Source organism: Haemaphysalis longicornis, unplaced genomic scaffold (genome assembly GCF_048455015.1).
Source record: "Haemaphysalis longicornis isolate Haplotype H1 unplaced genomic scaffold, Haemaphysalis longicornis Haplotype H1 scaffold_3, whole genome shotgun sequence".
NCBI classification, from domain to species: domain Eukaryota; kingdom Metazoa; phylum Arthropoda; class Arachnida; order Ixodida; family Ixodidae; genus Haemaphysalis; species Haemaphysalis longicornis.
The window spans coordinates 15,097,153-15,112,188 of NW_027526335.1; the positions used below are offsets into that span (position 1 = coordinate 15,097,153).

Consider the following 15,036-nt stretch of genomic DNA (forward strand, 5'->3'; position numbering starts at 1 on the left):
AGGATACATATTGAACGAGGCTGTTCGAAGTGCCTCGTCCCTCCCATTACGAAAACGAAAAAAAAGTGGGAGGGAGAAGAATATACAGACCAGAAAAAGTAAAAAGAACACAAAAAGCCGAATAGAAAACGAAGCAATGAAAACAAAAACAACCTAAAAAGTGGCTTCCGATTGTCCTAGTCTGTGCTTTCCTTCAGGGTCGTTGTAAAATGGCTTATCCTTGCAACTAAATGCTGAGCGGTGTACTGTTTTTTGGAGCAGAGCTTGCGGTAGAAATATATTGCGACAGAAAAAAAAGGGACACAGCCAGACGAGAGCAACAAGAGCAACAACAATGTCAAAATACAGTCGAACACGGATATATCGAACTCCAAGGGGATCGCGAAATAATTCGATATATGAAAAATTCGATATAAAAAATATGGGCTCTGAGACCTCACCTATGGCGGGCGATCACTTATCTATCGGCGCATTAATGAATGACAACTAATTCCGCACTCACGACGCAACAGGACGCTTTATTTCCGTGAAAAAAAATCGCTGATCTTGGCCTGCTTCTTTGTCCTGGAAATGAAATTAAAGACGCTGTTCTCGATCTTCTCGAGCCTGTCCAGGTGCGACAGCCCAGTTCCTTCCATGTCGTCGCAACAACGGCGAATCAAGCTGAACGCAGCGGCCACTTCACCCGCGGAGTACGATCGTGTAGCCGCCTCCTCGTCCAGACGATCTTCGCCACTCGAGCTATCGGCCTGGGCTCCTGCGACCGCAGCTACGATAACCTCGTGACCGAGGCTCGCAACAGCCTGAACATTGGTGTCAGCGTTCAAGTTGTCGGCAGACACTCCGGCTGGAACAGCAGTCGGGAAAAGGGACGACAACTCACGAAACGTGTCGCCCATGCATCCGTCGTCGTCGTCACTGTCTTCGCAAGCTTCGGAAAGTTCGGCCGTCACAAAGCCTGCTTTCCGGAAGCAGTTGGCCACGGTCTCCTTCTTCATGCCGCTCCAAGCGCCTGTCATCATATGTATGGCCCCAGTCGGGGCATCCCTACCTCGCACTGCCACATTTTCCCAGCGTTCGGGCTTGTGTGCCTAGAGAGATTCAGCATACCGGGCTCCGTCCGCTAACGCTACGGCGGCCGGTAGCGGGGCCCGAGTGGGCAAGCGCAAATTCGTTCCGGTAGGGGGGATTAGTTCCCGGAGCCAGTCTTCACCATGGCCGCGCATGCTCCACATCCTCCTCAACCTTAATCGGGGGTGCAGCGACCGCCGAAGAGCACCTTCCAGCTCGCGCGGCGTTCGATATACCCAATGTAGGGGAAAATACGGTTCGATATAAACGTACGAATTCCTATACTTTTACACAGAATTTTCAAGGGGATAATTTATGAGTTCGATATAGACAATAATTCGATATACCCGTGTCCGATATATCCGTGTTCCACTGTATAACCCAAGGCAGAAAAACTTTAATTAAGGCACGGTTAAAAAAAAAAAAAAAAAAAAGGTCACTGACGGGGTTTCGAACCTCCGCCCTTTGAATCAGTAGGCGAGTACTTAACCTCCAAGCCACCAAAACAGTACACGATTAGGTCGTAAACCTAGGTCTAAATACTTGAGCTCACATAGTCTTGCTAAGCCTCCATTTGAGTGAATTGTTTGCCTGCGTGGATTTGACGCACGGTGCTTTTGTGTGCGTGTGTGCGTGCGTGCGTGCGTGCGTACGTGCGTACGTGCGTACGTGAGTGCGTGCGCGCGCGCGCGCGTGTGTGTGTGTGTGTGTGTGTGTGTGTGTGTGTGTGTGTGTGTGTGTGTGTGTGTGTGTGTGTGTGTGTGTGTGTGTGTGTGCGTATGCGTATGCGCGTGCGCGTGTGTTTGCGTATGTCTGCGGGGAATAATTTTTTTATCCGGCCGTTCTGTTTGTGAAAAGCCCACAAACAGTGAATGGTGAATGCTTGGACGCTGAACAAAACACAAAACAGTCAATCTAGATGTAGATGACGATGATAATAACTTCGTTTGTTAATCCATTTTTATTCGCTTTTGAGTAGCAACAACTTACGACAACAAAAGACGTTGCTCGCATCAAGAAAATATACTGCCATTATATATATGTTTGCTATTATCAACTTTAACAAAATACTATAATGGCGTCTGCCTAGTTTGCTTCAGGGGTGATGATGAAGGAAGAAAGTAACTGCTAAAACTCTATGACTGCTAGATAGCCAACTGTAGTAATAAGTCTAGTCTAGGCTAGCATATATGCAGTCATTGTTATCGGTGCGCAAGAAAAGACGTGGTTTGTTCGTTGTGCGTGGTTTTGGTGGTTTGTTTTCGATTTGCTGGTGTTACGTGAATTACTACGTGCTCCTCCTGCCGTAATATTACGTGTCAGTGCTCTTGTGCCACCTGAAACATCGTGAGTGCTGGCAAAGCGCCTGTGTCGTCGCCGTACTGCGCTGCTGTAGCAAACGCACATCGAGGTCGCCATTTGACAAAATACCTGACAAGTTGTGCGTGCCTACGTGAATCAAGAGTCTCTACTGCAAGTTCCAGTCTGTCGACGCGACGTGTGAAAAATGCTGCGTGTTCTGCCGTAAGTGATTGTTTATCGTGGTGCATGTTAAAATTTTATTACGCGTTGCCGCAGTGCTGTTTTGTTAAACGTGTTGAGTATATTCCTTGGTGTTCGGCTCCCCGCGCTTCTTTTATTGTAAATTACCGGCTGCGTCGGTGCGGTCATAATGAGCTTCCAGGAGCGGCGGCCAGTATGCTGTGTGAGTGATCGACCCCCTTGCCATTGCCGGCAACGAAAACATTATGCTGACGGCCCAGCGGCCGCCGCTTGGCTTGGGTGGATTCGACGCTAAAGCTTGTTGCATGAAAAAAAAAAAAAAAAAACTGCGTTAATGGTTGTAAAACAAAACGCCCACTCACCGATTTTTTTTTTTTTAAGGAGGCAGTTGACCCACAGTATATTTTTTTACAGGACGTAGGCAGCTTAGCATTGTTCTAACGGGTAGTTTTCGTTTACGGGTAAAGAAATGCAAGGAGGCTGCATTACATTTGTAGTTATAATACGTAAGAGTTGCATATACGTTGAATTTTCAACATTTAAGCATTGCTAGCAACTTTATAAGTAGTACCACATGCACAAGGTCTTTAGGCAGTGAACATTTGACCAGATAATTGTTTAGACGTCGCAGCTTGAAAACATGCTGTTCCAGCCTGCATTGCTGGTGCAGTCACAGGGCAGCTTTCACTGTTTTAATGCAAGAAATTTTTCCACCTTCCTAAGCTCATCCAGCATCGTCATGATCAGACAGAAATTCTTGTGTGGTGTGACATTATTTGTAGCTGGCTTGCATAAATTGTGTTGACCGTAACATGTTGAGCATGGGTTAAACATGTTGATTCTTACAAATATGCATGTGATGGGGATACAATCACGGTGCGAAAAAGATTCAACAGGGCGTGGGCTTGCCACCGTGCTCCTTCACCATCCTGTTTTTTCGTTTCGTCAGCATTTCAACTTGCCTACCCCTTGGAGGTATTGGCACGCTGAGACGTTCACCATGTGCCTCAGAGAGAATTTTAATGGCGCCATGAAGACAAAATACAAGTTTGTGTTATTCGAAAGATTTCGTGTGGTATGGTGCCCCCAGCACTTGTCCAAATGCAAACGATGCTTTATTCACTGAGAAATTCATTAATTTAAGCTAAAATTTTGGTTTTCCCGCTAAATCGTGCATTTTCAGGGTCTGCAATGACATCACAGGAACCGACCGCTCTGCAGCCGATCGGGAAACCTTCTTTACCGTTAGTTAACCGAGATGGTGCCACCATATCGTGGCAAGCCGCTTTCTGCTTTTGTTTTGTTTTTACCGTATTTAAACGTGGCTTATTTTTGTTCAGCGAGAAAATAATCGTTTCGTGAAACATAGTGCTCGCTCCACAAATATGGTCACGTAAGACACCGTTGCTTGTGTCAATCGGCCATTGTTGTCTGAGACAACCCCAAAGCCCCGCAGTCCTGTGCAGCTAAACCAAGCATAGTGCGCGCAGTACCAACAGCAGTACGCATCGGTACTTCTATGCTTACGTGTGCTTTCCTAACCTTTACTGTTGGTCCCACCATTCTTACTACTGTAAAAAGAATGTGCCCTAAATTTAAGCGCAAATGGTTCGTTCGGCAAGCTTATAGCCTCTGCCTAATTCGCGTTTGCTGTTGCCGCCCTCCGCTAACTGCAGAGCTGGCTGGTATGACATAGGTTCTGTTGCAGGAAATGAGCTAGTGGGTCGCATGGCCATTTCCTTTGTTCCTAATTTGTAGCTTATTTGAGTGGAGTTTATGTTAAAAATGGTGTCAGCGTGATTCTAGCAACGGAATCCTTTGAATGAACCAAACTTGTGTTTTCTCTTCATGGCTCCTTTAAAAGCCGTAACCACGTTTCGCACCCTCTGGACCAGAGAATATGCTTGCACAGTGGAATCTGGGCCACAGATTTCTGCCACCTAGGGATATTTAATAGGCTTAGTTTCACATTAATTCAGTGTAAGGATGCTTCTGTTCCTTTAAAGTATGGCTGAAAGCCTTGTAAGGATTGTCATGTATGTACAGTGCTCACGGATTGAAACGCGACACTGCAAGCGCGTGGCCTGCGCTACATGCAGCGCCGCCCGTGGAAGCTAGGTGTTGCATTGTGGTATACCATGAGGATGAGAGTGTTTTGACCATAAGCTTGCTGCTTCCGGTTGCCAATAAGCGGGGCAGCGGTGCGCTGTCAGCGACAGCGGTGCGCTGTCAGCGACAGCGGCGTCCATGGACGGCGCTGCATGTATTGGCAGCCACGCGCTCGCAGTGTTGCGTTTCAATCAGTTAGCACTGTACTTATTTTTTAGCTTGAAAGAACTGAAGGTGCCTTTTTTGCACCTACAAAAAACAAATTCTGTCATGTCCTGTCAGAGCGAGTATTTCACGGCATTATACCGCATATTTACGGCTTGTTTACTACTTGAACTTCCATTTTTTACAGGGCCAGGTGTTTGACATGGAGGATGTACGTTGTGAGCTACCAGAAGAATTGGCTGCCTCCTGTTTCTATCTATCCTGCACGACCTGTAAGTGGAGTTCATTACGGCTCATGAAAATCTCGATTTTGAAGGCTGAGAGAACATGAAAACATAGAAAACCATTGTGGCATTCTTGTGGTACCTTAGTGATATTAAGACATAAGAACATTGCAGAGATGGGGCAAAAACTAAGGAACCGATGAGGGTGAGAAACTTCCTGGTACCTTTCTTATTTTTTTTGTCACATCAGGGCTGCGTCCTTGCTCCATGAATTAATTAATAACGACTTTGTCACCCTTGTTCACTGGTAGTTGCGTGGTGCCCACAGACAGTGTGTGGGGATTTTTCTTCTACCGCCTGTTACAGATGAACTAGATCTTTAGACTTCTACTCAAAAGTCATATTATGGATTACATTACATGAGTGAAACAATTCCATGCACCCAGAAATAGAATTTAGGTGAATTCACTTCAATGCCCTAGATGCAACTTGTGCCTAGCAGTGAAAAGGGTGTATTGCGTGCCTTTTTGCCACTGTGTTTCATGTAGTGTAATGAGTCTCACTGGCCATCGTAGCCCCCCCCCCGAACAGCTATTTACTCTAGCAAATATAATGATGGTCCTAATTGTAGAAGGGTACCCGCCGCGGTGGCTCAGTGGCTAAGGTGTTGCGCTGCTGAGCACGAGGTCGCGGGTTCGATTCCCGGCCGCGGCGGCTGCTTTTCTGATGGAGGCGAAAAGCAAAAAGGCCTGTGTGTACGATATTTCGGCGCACGATAAAGATCGCCAGGTGGTCAAAATTAATCTGGAGCCCTCCACTACGGCGCACCTCATCGCCTGCGTTGCGTCGGCGCGTTAAACCCTACAATCAATCAATTGTAGAAGGGTACTCAGCAATTGAAGAAAGAGCTGTGGGGGGTTCTGGTTTGTGTATCAGACTTTGTTTGGAATATTGTTATGTAGCCACTGATAATGCAGGGTTTTTGTTAAAATATAGATTATCGGAGCAAACTTGTGCTCCGCAGTAAACATAAAAAACACAAACCTCGAAGGAGTCAGCAAAGGGACGTGCATGGATGAGCGTTGGTGAATTGAATGCTGCAGGGTTTCTTTTGCACTCATTATTTAGATCGAGAACATTTTCAATAAAAAACAGGAAAAGCTAGGATAGGGATCGCAAAGCAACACCCTTTCCATATCAAACAGGACTGCTGGTGCAGCATACAAAGGAAAAAGGGGAAAAAGACGGTTCCCTTAAAAAAGGATAAGATTGCAGGGTGTGGCCAGGTGCTTGTAACAAAATATTTTGTAAACAAATCAAATGGCGTGGTTGGGGGCAATATTATGATGTTTATAGTAGGAAAAACCTGCATTATTTCCGAACAGTATGAATGCTCTGTGTGCAAACATATGCAAAAATGCTTGTGTGTTTTTAGCATTTGAGTGCACGTTACAGAGTAGTCAGCTCAAGTTACTGCGGTAGCTTTCCTCATTGCTGGTAAGCATAAACCCTGAAATTAAATTTGCTGTATTCGACCGCTTTAACCCTTTCACTGTCACTGATGTCCTGGTTTGTCTTCGAATTTCTCCTCCACGGTGTCACTGACATACCGGTGCGTTTTCTGTTGTACGTTGAAAAATTCATGCCATGGTGCAAAGTTGGCGCACCAGCACTGTTTGTGCTATCTGTCAAATCTTTCTAGTAGCTTGTATTTTCACAAAGTACAGAGCGACCACGCCCAGCTTTCGCTGCTTGGGGGTCACTCCGTGCACTGTACATCTGTTGGGATGAGTGACCACGTGGCACGCGTGCAATGATGGGTGCAAGTGTGCTGTCCACCACGTTTTTCTAGGGTTGTTTTTTATTTCTGTTCCCGTGTCTGCTACCCATCGACACAAGGAAATATAAAAAGTGAGGAGCCAACCTAGAGGTTGGTCAGTTCATGGTGATGTACATTTTGCTTTTTGTAAGCAAGCACAGACAAACAAACTAGACAATGCAAGTGCTGTCTCGTAAACGAAATGCACAATAAAACTGCTGGCTTTATAGGTTCCAAAGAACGCGTAGACACAAGCAACTACTCATGATGATGACTGATCAATGCCTGTCTTAGCATGTTCATGCAATTTTATGTTGCCCCTCCCCCCCCCCCATATTGCTTTGTTCCCACAGGGCTGCTGCAATAATCTCATCTCAAATTTCTTGCGAGGCTGTATAAATGCCCGTCATGAGGAGGCCATGAATCTAAACAGTACTTAGTTCTGGGTTGTGTTGCCTATGTAACAGTATGTCATATTTGATGTTCGTAAGCTCATTAGTTAATTTATGTGGTCTAAATTTTGTGGCTAATTTTGCAACCTAGAAGTTATACCTTCTCTTTCAGGATACTTGGTTCAGTTTTGTATGGGAACACTCCTTTATATTTATAAGCATAACCAGCAAATGTTTGAGACGTGTTTGTTTAAACCCCTTCATATGCGATCAATGCGTTTGTCATTTCAGGTTCAAGCGTGGCAGTGGCTATCCCGTCCTGTGAGGGGTAAAGATGAGGCGACACCTGGTGTGGCAGGCGGCAGCAGCACGTATGGATCCAACCTGAATAAAATAGTCAGGTTTGCAAGAGTCGTGTGATTCATGTGATTTTCGTCAGCTTGCTCTTACAGAAACAGCTGCAGCATGAAACAGTGACTGTGGAGCTGGCTGACATTTTCTACATGCAGCTGGCTGTGGGGCACTGTTATTTGACAGCATGCAAAGGGCACTCAAAAGGTGGAAGCTTGTGGGATACGTAGAGGACGGAAACATAAAGGATTCTTGGAGGACGCAGAAAGTCGGTGGCGAAATTTCAATACAGGGGACACACAAGGGACGAATGCGGTCTGTTGCCTTCAAGACATATAGGGGACACACAAAGGCCGTATGGTGTCTGTGTTGCCTTTGGGAGATAGACTGGACGCATGGAGGACGGAAACACACGGGACACTTGGAGTACGCAGAAAGTCGGTGGCGAAATTCCAACACAGAGGAAACACACAGGACGCACGCAGTCTGTTTCCTTCGGGACGCAGACTGTCTTTTGACTGGACGTAGAAATTTTCATAAGGGTCATGTATTCCTATGGGACCTGCAGTCCGAAGGTTGGCCTCGGAGACCATCCAGTACTGGCAAATCAAGGAGGCCTATTATGTTCAGTGCGCTAGTGTATGTGACACCGTAGCATATGCACTTCCATAAGCACCATCAGTGTACTGCGGTCCGAATCCCTATACGTACCGCGAAGGAAGTTACTCCTGTAAAATGTCCCCAACTCCCGGTTTGCGATGAGTTGGTCCAAAGCGGCCGTTAGTTCTTCTGTAAACGTGCCGGTAGCTGTAAAAGAGTGAGTGAGTGCAAATCGTCAGTTAGACCGGCAAGGCGGTTATGACATACGGCAGTGGCGTTTTTTTGACAGGTGGACCTAAGGCAAAGAATATATTTCTAATAAAATCAGCACCCGTCAGTAGACCAAAGATGCGTGAAACGCAGAAATGAGGCCCATTCAAGCACAGAAAACTCTCGCCCGGGGACGCTAAAGCAATGAAATTCCATGGACATACCTAAAATCTATTCGCTTTACTAGTCCTGTATATACAGTGCGCCAGCTTTCTCTGGTATTCCTAAAGGGCGGGAGCTTCGAGGGATAAACGAAGAGACTTTCAGATGATCGACACTTCGCGGAATTCCCGTAGCGTATACGACCAATCAGTCCCGTGACTGAATACGAACTTCGAAATTCACGCACGTTCAGAAAAGCGCACCTACCTCCCTGGGCGAGGCATCTTTTGAACGAATGCACTGGCGGCTTGACGACGATGTCCAGCAAAGTGGCGAATCTCTGAATGAAAACAAAAAAAGGAATTTCCTTGTTTCTGAAGCGTGTTCACGTTAGAAATTGGAATAAGCGAAGCTGGACTCACGCAGTTCATATTATCGAGATACAGTCGCAGGTCTCTCTGCATGTTGGCGGCTACGTCAGAAATGCCTAAGAGACCCCTGCCGACGCCGCTGCAGGCCAGCACCAGAATCACGGAAAGGAAACTGCGATGTGTGCGGAGAGAAAGTGGAACGCCACGTTCTTTGTCGGTGTATTAGTTTCAAGGAGGCGCTTTTGTCAAACAAAAACACGGTTATCATGTATGTCAGCTCTCATCCTTAAATTGTGGGATCGCAATCCCCGCCACGCGGGCCGAGGATGCGCTAGTGGCGCTCTCCTCTTTAGTGGCCCGAGGGTGATCCTCGCGCGCCTCCCTCCTCTCCCTACGGGGGCGACTCGGGGAGCGCGCCAGAGACCACCGGGAAGACCGCCTTCGGGACGCGTGACACACGGTACATAAATGCCTTTCAGCCACTTGTGGCCTTTGTTGCATTGGCCATTGGTCTCAACAAGGATGGATCACGGCACCCACCATGTTGGTTTGCGCAGGCCTTTGTTGCGTCAGCTCGTTATCTAGGATGTCCGGCATGTCCCCGGGCATACTCCACGTCTTTAGTGGGTTGTCCCGAGTCGCGCTGTGACGCCTCCGGCAGCCTAAGGTCAGCAGACGAGCGCCGATGCCGCCCGATTGAGCCCAGAGGCTTGAAATGTATAGCAGTTACAGCGAGCCCCCTTCTCCTACCTCAGCGTCGCGTCGCGTCGCGTCGCGTCCGCGCATACGCAGGCGGGGGCTAACTGCCACCCGATGCCGGGCTGGGCAGACGCTGACCAGTGTCTGCCCCAGGGGCTGGGTGCGTAGTGCAGTGTGCTACTTGTATCGTGGTTTTCCACATAATAAACCCCTGTACAATAAAAGTTATCGGTTTGCTTTGGAGCGACCTCTGCCCACGACGGGTTCGAACGAGCCACGGCTCGCTCGAACCCGTCGTCTCGCTCGAACCCGTCGTGGGCAGAGTCTTTCGGCATTTCGCTACTGCGCGAGAGCAGCGATATTAACGACGGCGCGTTATTCTGTTCCTAATGCTGGGCCACAACGCTAAATTTAGCATAGCGCGGTCTAGCTGCCAGGATACGGTGTCCACAAAATTTGGCGGAATATTGGCTCTTTGGCGCCGTGAACCCTTTTCGAATTTTACAGTGAAACTCTCTATGACAAAGATCTGGGGTGGCTAGGTACTGGAGCAGCCAGGCTTCATTCGCTGTGCGGCTCAGGTGTTCTGTGCTGCGGCGTGTGAGCTGCGCTCTCTCACTACGGCGGCCCTACAGACTTTTTACCTTAACTATTCTAAAAGGGATAACCACCGCAAGAAGACGGCACACAAGAACAAGGTAACCAACAGACAGCGCTGACCTCACAACTAGAACTTTCCACTACTCGTTCATTGTTAGATGTTATCTTAGGCTGCGAAAGAATTCTCCCTGTTTGGAAATTTGTTTTATCTTTTGACCGACAATACTCCCACGTGCTGCTCTTACATTGTCTGCAGCCATCCATGACCGATGCTTTCTTTCGTTTTCTTTTCGCTAGATGCGTGCCATAAAAAGGCACTCAGTTCAGCTGAAAGTTTTAGTTTTGAGTTCAACGCTGTGTTCGTCTATTATCTCCTTATGTGTCGTCATTTTTGCGACGGTTGTCCCTTCAATGACGTACCAACTCGCCCAATCTTCTCTTTTATGAACTACCATACCTCCCCTGAACCCTCCCACCCCGCCCTGCGTTGTATGAAGGTGTACCCTGTGACTGGGTGCAATAATATACCCAGTGCATTCTTCCCTTCTCGTTGCATTTGAATCAATAAACAACAACACGTCTGTTGTGCTGGTGGGAGATTTCGACGTGGATGTCTCACGGCCTGATGGTACTTGACTACTGTACTCCGTGGTCTGAGGTTTGGATTGGTGTGCAATACCCCTGACAAACGGCAAATCTAATGTCATTCAAAGTGAATGACATTATAGCTGTTAATGACATTCGATTTGGGCGTGCGGGTCTACACTGCGAAACAAATGATATTTGATAGTGATGGCGGTGACGATTAACAAGCTCGCAAGATTATGGTTAAAGTGCGCCTAGAATGATTTCACATAGAACAGTTCTTTAAAACAAAACAATTACAAATAAGAAAATCGCCGTTTTAGGTGACATAAGTGCACATTAGTGTCACTAAATACGGTTATTTAGTGACACTAGTGCACATCACTAGCCGAGACAAGTACACAAGAAATCCGTATCAGGGTAGCAGTGAAAATGGCAGAACTTCGCTGTGGCGGCTGCGGGAAAAACAATATCAAGGGGAAAATACAAGTTCAATGGCAGTTTAAAAAAGCAGAATTTTTTTGTTTATTACGGAACTTTCTTGTCTAATGAAGCGTCACTGCGGTCTAGACTACTCATTTGGCTGCTGCGTGAGCACCCTCACCTCATTTAGCCGCTAAATGCCACTCGCCTGGAATGTCATTCGGTGTTCTCGTGTAGCGCCAAACTAATGATATTTGGAGGAAATGACATTTGCTCGAAATGTAATTGGATCTGCCGCGTGACTGGGGTATTAGACAGACAGTAAGATGCTTACGACGTGTGAGGGAAACGAACAGCCTCATGTTTCTCCGCTGGAATAAAGCTCGAGTCCTTCCAAGTTTGATTCAGCTAATTGGCTAGGAAGTATGGTCAATCGCAAATTACCAACAAACGTGTTTTGTTTCGTCCACTCCTTGGACTGCGCCCAGCTCCGCTTGTCATCCTTCACAGAGTGGAAAGACACAAATTTTTTTTTTTTCAGAGTGCTGTTCCTAACCAGGTGGATAGCTGTAGGCCGGTGTTCAGCTCTCTGATGCAACCCGTTATCCGCAGTAGCCAGTCATGCGTCCACTTATCCCCCTACGGGGCTGGATAAACGGACCCCCGACAGGGTGAGTACTTACAGTATGGCTAGGCAGGCACAACCGGCGGTGAAGGCGAGCGAAGTTAGGTCCGCGTCGTAGGAGCTGGTCACCCTCTGGACTCGGCCGCCACCCCTGCAGCAGCCTGGGTGGTCCTCAGAGCGCGCCACTCTCAGCCTTAGCAGCAGCACAAGCAGGAGCAGCGCCGCGCACAGCGCCGCCACTTCGTACGCCACGATTGTGTACCAGGCGAACGCTAGGCCGGGTTGCAACTCGAACGCCTGCCACACGCAGTTGCACCCACACTCGGTCAAGCTACCTTCACTGCGCTGTGTCCATTTATACGCTTTCGGGATATACACTAGTCCTTTGTGGGACTGCGCACCTATTTCCTTGCATCTGTATACTCAGTCATATCGTTCTTTTCTTGCGTGTATGACACTGCGCGCGTGAGAAAAAAAAAACACTCATTTCTGCACTTTTTTTTCTTTTTGCATTTCTGTACCGTTTTTGCTGTCTCCTTTTCATTCTGCAGCTTGTATTCAACTTGCATTACTTATCGTTTTTTGATTGTATACATTTTTCTTTTTTCTACGTGTTACAATGTACACCCACTCCTACCGAGAGCTTTGTGTAAGGCTGGCAGTATTCCTGAACTAAAAATTAAAAAAAGTGATCTCTATCGCTTCATTGTTACTTTGATCCCATGCTTGTTTGCGGATAAGCTAGGGTGGAGGAATATACAACCGAATACCTTTATTTTGATTCTTGGCATAAAACTTAAAGAAGGCGTCAAACTTAGCTCTGAGTCGCCCACATTGCTCGGTCGGTCCTTGCTTGCTGGAATTTCTTTAGCGCCGTTTCTATTTGATCTCATTTCAAACTGATCACGACAGCGCCAGGTTGAAGAGCTGTGCGGTTTAGTTGTCACTTTGTTGGGGCAGAAGAGAGGGTTCTAATCCCCACGAGGTGGCGGCGTTGTCGCCTTTGAAAATAGCTCAGCGCTGGTGAACTGAAGGGCACTAACCTTTACAAGTATATCAGGCTACTATGATTACAAAAAACAACCGAGATGCGAAATCTTGCACATCCAGCAATGAGACAGTTAAAGACGATTTGGTAAGACCGTTAATGTATTAAGATAAAGTAATACGTAAAAATACGTAATGGATACCCGATTTCGACGACGTAAGCTAAACAGTCGCATCCGCACACCTTTTCTTTTACCAGTCTTTTTTTCAAAGTGAATTGAAAGCGGTGGCTTACCATCGACATCAGTTCTTCAGAGCTGTTTATTGGAGCTAAATGGCGTGCCCTGCCTGGGGAAAAAAATGACACGAAGGTAACATTACTCTTTCATATAGCGCTGCCACACAGCGACAGGGCACGACAGATACAATTTACAACGCAGGCATAAAAGAACAGAGCACGTCATCAAGCATAGGACGAGGTTTGGCTACGAAGTGCAATAGTATCACCCTTAAGAATGGGCAAACAGAGCGGGATAAAACTTGATGCACTACTTCTCCGGCATCTATGGACTGACAGCACGAGTTTGAAGGGGTTCAACGCGCTTCCAAGTAAGCTGTGGAGTCCGAGAACGGCGTCATGTGCCAGTTACGGAGTGCTAAATGTGTTAGGCGTGAATAACAAGACCAACTGAAAGGGTCTTGTTATTATCTTTCGCTTGTTGTACACGTTGGGGCCAGAAGCAATACTTCTCATTCCAGTTTTCAACACGGAAAAATTTTCACCTCGTAAATCATTCTTTACGCGGAAGTCTACAAACACGACATAACGGGACTCACGTTTAAAGGAGCCATGAAGACAAAATACAAGTTGGGTTTATTAGAAAGGCTGCTTAGCCCCGATGACAATGATAACAATATCATCGCAATCTTCGAACAAATAACGGAGATATTAAAGAAAACGTGTGAAGCAGTCGCGACCCCCTAGCCAATTTCCCGCAACTTTTCTATGACGTCACGGGACCTCGTTTGTGCGATTGGCGGCCGCCTAACTGATCTGTCGCGACGACAGATGACTGGACGTCTGTAATGGGGCTTTTAGTTCCATTTGACCGCATCATGTGAATGATAACGTGCAGTTAACGCACTGAAAATTATGTTTTATTGTTGGCCCGTATGACGTCATTCTTGCTCATAACACGTCACTGTGGCGCAAAATTTGAAAGTTTTTAAATACTTCTTGCTTTTTTTGTTAAAAAAACATCTTTTGTGGCTGTAATGGAGCTGAGCGAGATACTGAATCCTAGTTGTTTCAAATTAAACGAAGTTGTATTTTCTCTTCATGGCTCCTTTAAAGAAAAAAACGCTGAATATTTATTGATTGATTGATTGATTGATTGATTGATTGATTGATTGATTGATTGATTGATTGATTGATTGATTGATTGATTGATTGATTGATTGATTGATTGTGGGGTTTAACGCGCCGACGCTTCACGGGCGATGAGGCGCGCCGTAGTGGAGGGCTACGGATTAATTTTAACCCGGCGATCTTTAACGCGCGCCAAAATCTCGAACGCACGGGCGTTTTTGCTTTTAGCCTCCATCAGAAAAGCGGCTGCTGCGTCCAAAAATCGAACCCGCGTCCTCGTGCTCAGCATCACGTTTTATCCACTGAGCCACCGCGGCGGGTCAAAGCGCTCAAGAGGAAAAGTTGAAAGCCTTACTGCACATATAGGCCTCGTGCACTGCAGTTTCAAGTAAACATGTGGCGCCCAGGGTGTCGAACCGGAACCGGAACCGAACCGAAAACCGGAACCGAACCCGAATTTTTGGCCGGAACCGGAACTGAACCGGAACCGTATTTTTTCCGCCATTTTGGAACTGAACCCGAACCGGAACGAATTGAAGGAACCGTTCCGAACCGGTTCCGGGGTCTCAAAACTGTGATTTCTAGTTTTCCATCCCCGTACCCTACCTTGCATCCGAAGATATTTTTACCATTCGCCAGACGCCACCACGCAATATTTTGCATAGTCTGCAGTTCCCAAAGCCCATAAGGTTCTCATCTTATTATTAGCCTAAATTTAATGTAAAGTCCGTATACACTACTAGTTTGCTTTAGGTATTGCCCATCTCCGCA

General features: G+C 46.8%; 1 long non-coding RNA gene across 1 annotated transcript; it reads left to right on the plus strand.

The window, feature by feature from the left end:
- Window positions 1–2,233: 2,233 nt before the first annotated feature.
- Window positions 2,234–7,694, plus strand: LOC144173996 (uncharacterized). The gene is made up of 3 exons (XR_013323415.1): window positions 2,234–2,595; window positions 5,036–5,120; window positions 7,575–7,694. It is a non-coding gene; the product is annotated as an uncharacterized LOC144173996 (long non-coding RNA).
- Window positions 7,695–15,036: the final 7,342 nt, after the last annotated feature.